This window comes from Falco peregrinus, chromosome 8, assembly GCF_023634155.1.
Source record: "Falco peregrinus isolate bFalPer1 chromosome 8, bFalPer1.pri, whole genome shotgun sequence".
Classification (NCBI taxonomy): Eukaryota; Metazoa; Chordata; class Aves; order Falconiformes; family Falconidae; genus Falco; species Falco peregrinus.
In genome coordinates, this window is record NC_073728.1 from 63,962,510 (window position 1) to 63,968,575 (window position 6,066).

A 6,066-nucleotide genomic window follows, 5' to 3' on the forward strand; every position below is an offset into this window, starting at 1 on the left:
GATGTGAGCAGTGAAAGATTTCTGTCTTGTGGCACTTATCTGTGTTTTGTTCTGTCTTGTAGAGACTTGATAAACAGAACGTAAACCTTTGTAGCCAAAGCTGTTCGGGGCCTTACTCTCTGCTGCGGCAGCTGCTCGAGGAAGTTTGGCATTTTCCTGCTGTATTTGAGTACTTAAGTGGCATCGGCTGGTTCCAGCCTTTTGTTAACCAAAACCCATATTCTGCCCTGGTAGCTGGCTCCAGCAGCCCAAGTGATGCATGCCCTCCAGACTACTTGTCATAGAAAAAAGAAAGCAGAAACCACTGTATAGACTACACTGGTTTGTTTTGTTTAAACTCTTCCTATCAGTGTCTTGAGCCTTAGGGTTTGCTCTGCTTGTTCTGCATCTTCTCACCTACTTGTCCAGTATTTCAGTTGCACAGCAGGAAGCTGGCCAGTGTTACTGGGTCAGAGAAGGATACTGGGAAACATAGTTCTGCCCTCCCGTCAGTTCTTGTGAGGAAAGCAGTCCGAACGTTTGGGCAGGTTCGGTGTCAGTCCTGTTTAATAAGCTGACAGGCCCTTGGCAGGCAGGTTTAAAACGCAGTGTGTGATGTGAAGCTTTTGAGGACCTGGATTTTGCAAGCCTGACTGCACATCATGTAATAGCCTTGACATGAGCAAATACATGTCAGGAGAGGGCATGTAACAGCCAGTCTCCCTTGCCCAAAAGGCATGATACGATTTGTCAGCCTTGCCACCTTTTTTGAGATGTTCATTGCAAACATAAGAGTATGCTCTAAAACCTGGTACAAATATTTTTCTTTGTAAACCTTATTTCTAGGAACTGGAACGTTTAGAAACAGCTTCTTTTCTGTGTTTTATAGAAGAATTATCTAATAACCACAGGAGTCTGAGGCAAAACACATTTAGCTGCAACTTCCTTGTAATGAATTTGCCAATGTAAACAACTGTGTCCCATTAACTCTCTTCCTGTAAACTGTTTCAGAAAATATCCTGGAATGTAAGATATGTGCTTGCCTGATACATGATCTAGTATGGAAATTCCTGTCCTAAAGTAGAGAGTCCACTTAATGCCTGATTTAGCTGTAATTTCTTATCCACTGTTTTATCCAGGTATGTGCCTTGACAGTGAGACTTTCATTCTTGAGTATTTAAATATTCTGATGTTTACTAAAGTGAGGTTTTTTTGGGGATGTGTGTGTTTGTTTAATCCAGACAAATTGGGGAATTTCCTGGTTATGACTAATACTACAAAACACAATGGCAAACTCTTTGTGTCAAAATTTTTTTTTTCTTTGCCTCTGTTTTTAAAAACAAAAAGTATGATTTGGAAATGTAGAATATATTTCACATAGCATACTGGGTTATTTTGTATTTACTACTTAATTCTACTCCTTTGAAGTTTGTCTCTAAAAGAAGCAGCTTGTTTTAGTGAATAGGCAGATTCCAGCTAATAGGTATTTTCAAAAGAAATTGAGGGAGCATTTTAATACAGGTGGGTGATCTGATCTGTGCCAATGAGATGCAGATGAAAGGACCTGATCCAGTTGTTGGCACATCTTAAGAGTGGCATCAGTGCTGCACCGTGCCTTGGCTTTGGAAGGTGTGTGCCAAGTGCCACGTTTTCGGGTGTGACTGACTCCTAGACAATGTATGGTTTTGTTAATAGACATGTTGGCATGTCACTGCGTTATGCTGATGCGAAGCAGGATTGGGACGGACCTTCTGAGACTTTGCTGTAAATGGACCGCTTTGTAACTTACATTTGTGAGACACATTTCGCTTGCCCCTGGTGAGCTGTTGTGTGAGTGTGGTGAAACGGGACGCATGGGGCAGCCTTGACTCCCAGGGTGAGGTCACACATAGATTGTCCCCTCTGTGAAGAGCTGATGGTTTCTAGTACCAGTATCTGAATGCACCTGGACACTGGTCTTGCCTAGTGTGCTGGCTAGTGGCGAAGGGCCTGTTCTGTGCTCACTGGGAAAGCCAGTGCTTTTGCCTCTGTTATCCTCAAAGATATAGTGAGTGACACTTTGTAAGGGGGAAAGGATGGAATTTGCCTTTGGAAGAGGAGTTGTAATAAACCTATAAGCTCCTTGTACTGCTGAGGAAGATTTTACAGACTTTGACATTCAGGCTAACCTTAACCTGAGAAATACTGAATGGTTTTGGTGCCCATAAACCTGTATTACAGCAGGAATACAGGTTATACAAAATTAACCTCATTAGGCAAAATTCTCTGTTGCTAAAGAACGATGCATACTACAATATCTCCACCAAGGAAAACAACATATGGCCTCGAGCTGGGAGCTAGGATCCCTTCATTTCCAGCTCTTGGACTGACTTCTTTCATCATCTTGGGCATGTCGCGTAATCCTGTGGCTTCAGTTTCTTTGTTTGCAAGTGGGAATACCATTAACTCAAAAGGTAACATAATTTCTTGTGATGTTCATGCACCACAGTCTGTATTCATTAGATTCTCTGTTTGGGTCTCCTGACGGTGAATGTAATGCTCACATGAGCATCACTTAGTATTTCGTCTTGCAGGAGCAGGCAGCTTCGGATGACTTGTGGCATTGTTTTTGTTAAGAGGTGTGAACACGTCCTCCCCTGTTTCCAAGTTACCATTTAGAAGAAGAAAGCACAGGGAGGTGATGCATTGCCCAGGGAATTGGACTGCAGTAAGTCAAGTGAGGATTGCGTTTTGAATGCTTAATCATACTTTAATTGCACAGCCCTTCATAGTTCTACACGAGACTGCCTGTGAGGGGGGGCATTACTGAACATTTTCGCTGTGTACCTAACTACATTGTAAAAATACTGTTCAGAGGACTTCCATTTGGAGATATGACGATGCTACTACTGTATAGCTGATCTCATGGAATTTGAGGTTAATGTGAGTTATACCCATCTCTGCTCTACGACCGTTCCATTTTACAGCCTCACCCAGAGGGGCTCTTCTTTTTGGTGCTCTCCAGGAGCCCACGCACAGACACAGCACGTGTGGAAACCAATGGGACAGCCTCTGCAACTAAAAACCTATTTCAGTATTTGCAGAATAGAACCTTAATCCTGGCAGTTGTAAATGGTCATCTTAAAGCATAGAATTGGCTCAGGCACCATAATGCCTTACTTACAAATGCCTTTGGGAGTCCTTTAAACTAGTAATAGCCACAGCCTTGTATATAGAAGGATACAGAAATTTCTTCTTAGAATGTAAATATTCCTAGCTGTAACTAAATTGATTCTTACCCTAGTTTTTTATAGAAAAATGCTTGTTCTTTGTAAAATTCAGAATAAAATCATGTCAGGAATTATCTTTAAAATGAAGTAGTCTTGCAATTTTTTTTACATCTTCATGTTTTAAAATGTTTTGTATAACAGAGCTACTCCATTTTTTGTGATCTTGTAGGCTTTACCTTGACTGATCTTGTATTATATATAATGACTTTTTTCCATATTGCTTTTTTTTAATATTTGTTCTAAGCAAAGAGGTGGTCTTCATAACTTGATCACTGTCTGCGACTGCTGCCCATGGAAGAGGTGAATGGGATGGATGGGAGGTGGGTGCTGGAGCAGCTCTGTGGGCACTTGCTTCCTCTTTTCCCTGGAGAGGCTGCCATTGAAAGGAGTTTCTTTTAGGTGCTACTTAAATGTTTGCAACAGAACTGTATGGGAGTCTTTATGTGACACCGAGACAACAAGCTGTGCGAATGCCATCACTGGATTCAGTCTGGGGTTTTGTGGGGTTCCCCCCACGTGCTGTGTTGAGCTGAATGCCGGTAGATAAGCAAAAGTACCACTGGCAAGGTCAGCTGAGCTTGATAAACTAGGAGGTGTAAGAAACAATTTAGGGGACTGTGCCTATTGTCCCCTGGTTTTTCTTACTAAATAATGAGCATTTAGCCCATCTTCTACATGGTACACACAGGTGGTCTGGTACACCTGTAAAAAAATCTTTGCCCATCTTGTGAGAAAATAGCTGAGTTTGGACCAGTGTCCGCAAATGATCTTTAAAACCTGGGTCGCTTCTGTTCTAGTAAGTTTTTCTTACTCCCTTTTAAAGAAATGTGGTAAAGGAGTAAGGAAGATGGAAGATGAGATACTAGGGCAGCAGGAATTTACTTAAGATGTTTACAGAACTAAGTGCTTGGCTAACTGTCTACAACTAAACTGCTGCTGTCCGTAGCCTGAACGGCTAACTTTAATCCTTCAAGAAGGGCTGAAGAAAAGGCCAGCAGTAAGGGATAAAAAAGCCCTTATCCAACGGAGCTTGGTTGGAGAGCTGCTTCCCAGCTGGTTTTCAAGAAACCCACCCTTGTCTGGAAGGAGCACCAAGACTGGGAGGCGAGGGCAGGCAGGTTGTGCAGCAGGGTTTGCGCTGGGCAGCACGGGGGAAGAGATTCCCCCTGTGGCAATGTGTGAGGGCTTGATTGTGGGTTCTTTTAATTTTTTTGTTAAAAAAAAAAAAAAAGTGCAGACATTTGTAGTGCAGAAATCTTGATGTGAAGAGAAATTGATACCTCTACAACAAAGCTCCTGTAGAAGAGGTCTTTTATTTCAGAGGGGCTCATTTCAGAGTGGGATTGTTCACCCAGCGTGGAAGAGCTAATTGCCACACAGAGTGGAGGTATTTCTTTATTACAGATTCATGCAAAGCTGGAGACTAAGTGGTATTCCACAAAGCCAGCCAACCATCCAAAAGAACTTCAGCATATTTATCTTATTACATGATTTGGAAAAACCTGCCTAAATTCATGCTCATTAGTTAGTAGTTACCAACCCATCTGCTATGGGTTAATTATATCCAAATTAGTCTTACTTGCATGTAGATTAGCATGTGTGCTCCTTGCAGGGGTGCGGGGGCAAGTCTTTCCAGTCTTAAATTGAGGTGGTGGTCACAGTCTCCCCCTGCCTCCATCACCTTTCCCCTAGTTACCGTGACTTTTGCTGACTTCCAGCCTCTGGCACCTTCTATGGCAGGATGTTCCACTTCCATCAGTCTTTTTGTTCTTCAAGGGTACAGTCCTTGGTAAGGCACACGCTGTTTGTACGCAGTACCCAGGCTTGCACGATGAAGGTTATTGATCGCCACAGCCTAGGTGTTAACCCAAACACGCGGCCACACGTGTGCTTTGCTCTTTCTGAATCCATCAGTCTAAGTGACACTTCCCAAGTTCCCTGCTTTGCAGTTTTGTCAAGGATGACAGTTAAAAGTCTTGCAGAAATCTGAGCTGTGCGCAAGATGCCACCCGAGGGACCTGGCAGCCAGGGACGGCGCTTAGGGCAGAGTCTGAAAGTTTACAAAGGGCAAGTGGCAGGAGTAAGCCCAACCCAAGGCACACACCACCCACCCCCCCGGTGCTGCAGAGACAATTAGCAGCCTGAGTAACTCTTGGTGACCGGTTCCCATGACCCACACTTCAAATATGATTAGGTAACTGGTGTTTTGCCATGTCTCCCCAGCAGCCAGAACTCAGGTAACAAGTCACCTTTGAAGCAGTGCCTTGGATTCCCAGGTCACTTAAGCACTTGGAAACCTGTGTAGCCCATGGGATGCTGTACTGGGACTGGGGGCTGTTTCCTTGGGAAGTTGCTCACATTTCCCACAGCTCAGTTTTTCTATCTGTAAAAGAAGGATCGTCATTCTGCAAGTTTCTAAAACATTTGAAGAGGCAAGGTACTGCTTCTTCACCAAATACCAACCTTCTTCCTTAAGTCAGTTGTGACAGATTTTAGAAATACATCTTAGAAACTATTTGAAATGCTGTTTAGCGTGAGGTTTTGTTGTTTAACAGCCAGTCTGATTATCTCCTGGACTCTGTACACCCAAACAACAGCAGTCCGGGAGGTGCCAGCAGCGCTTGTGCAACCAAGACTTGCCGCCTGGGATCCGAGGCTGAGCCCTGCCCTTGCTATTCCCCTCCCTCACAAAACAAAAACAACAAACCAAACCAAACTCTTTTAAGAACGTAAAAATCCTTGGTGCCTCTAGCAGCCTGGGCACTGGGGTGTTGCTTAGATTTGGAGATTCTTCCATATGGGGCCTATGAGCAGTGTT

General features: G+C 43.5%; 1 long non-coding RNA gene across 1 annotated transcript in view; it reads right to left on the reverse strand.

Annotated features, from left to right (window-relative positions):
• Nucleotides 1-4,630: 4,630 nt before the first annotated feature.
• Nucleotides 4,631-6,066, reverse strand: part of LOC114013679 (uncharacterized) — a 28,502-nt gene continuing 27,066 nt past the window's right edge. The window contains exon 3 of the long non-coding RNA XR_008748435.1: nucleotides 4,631-5,631. This is a non-coding gene — a long non-coding RNA (uncharacterized LOC114013679). The remainder of the gene's footprint in view (nucleotides 5,632-6,066) is intronic.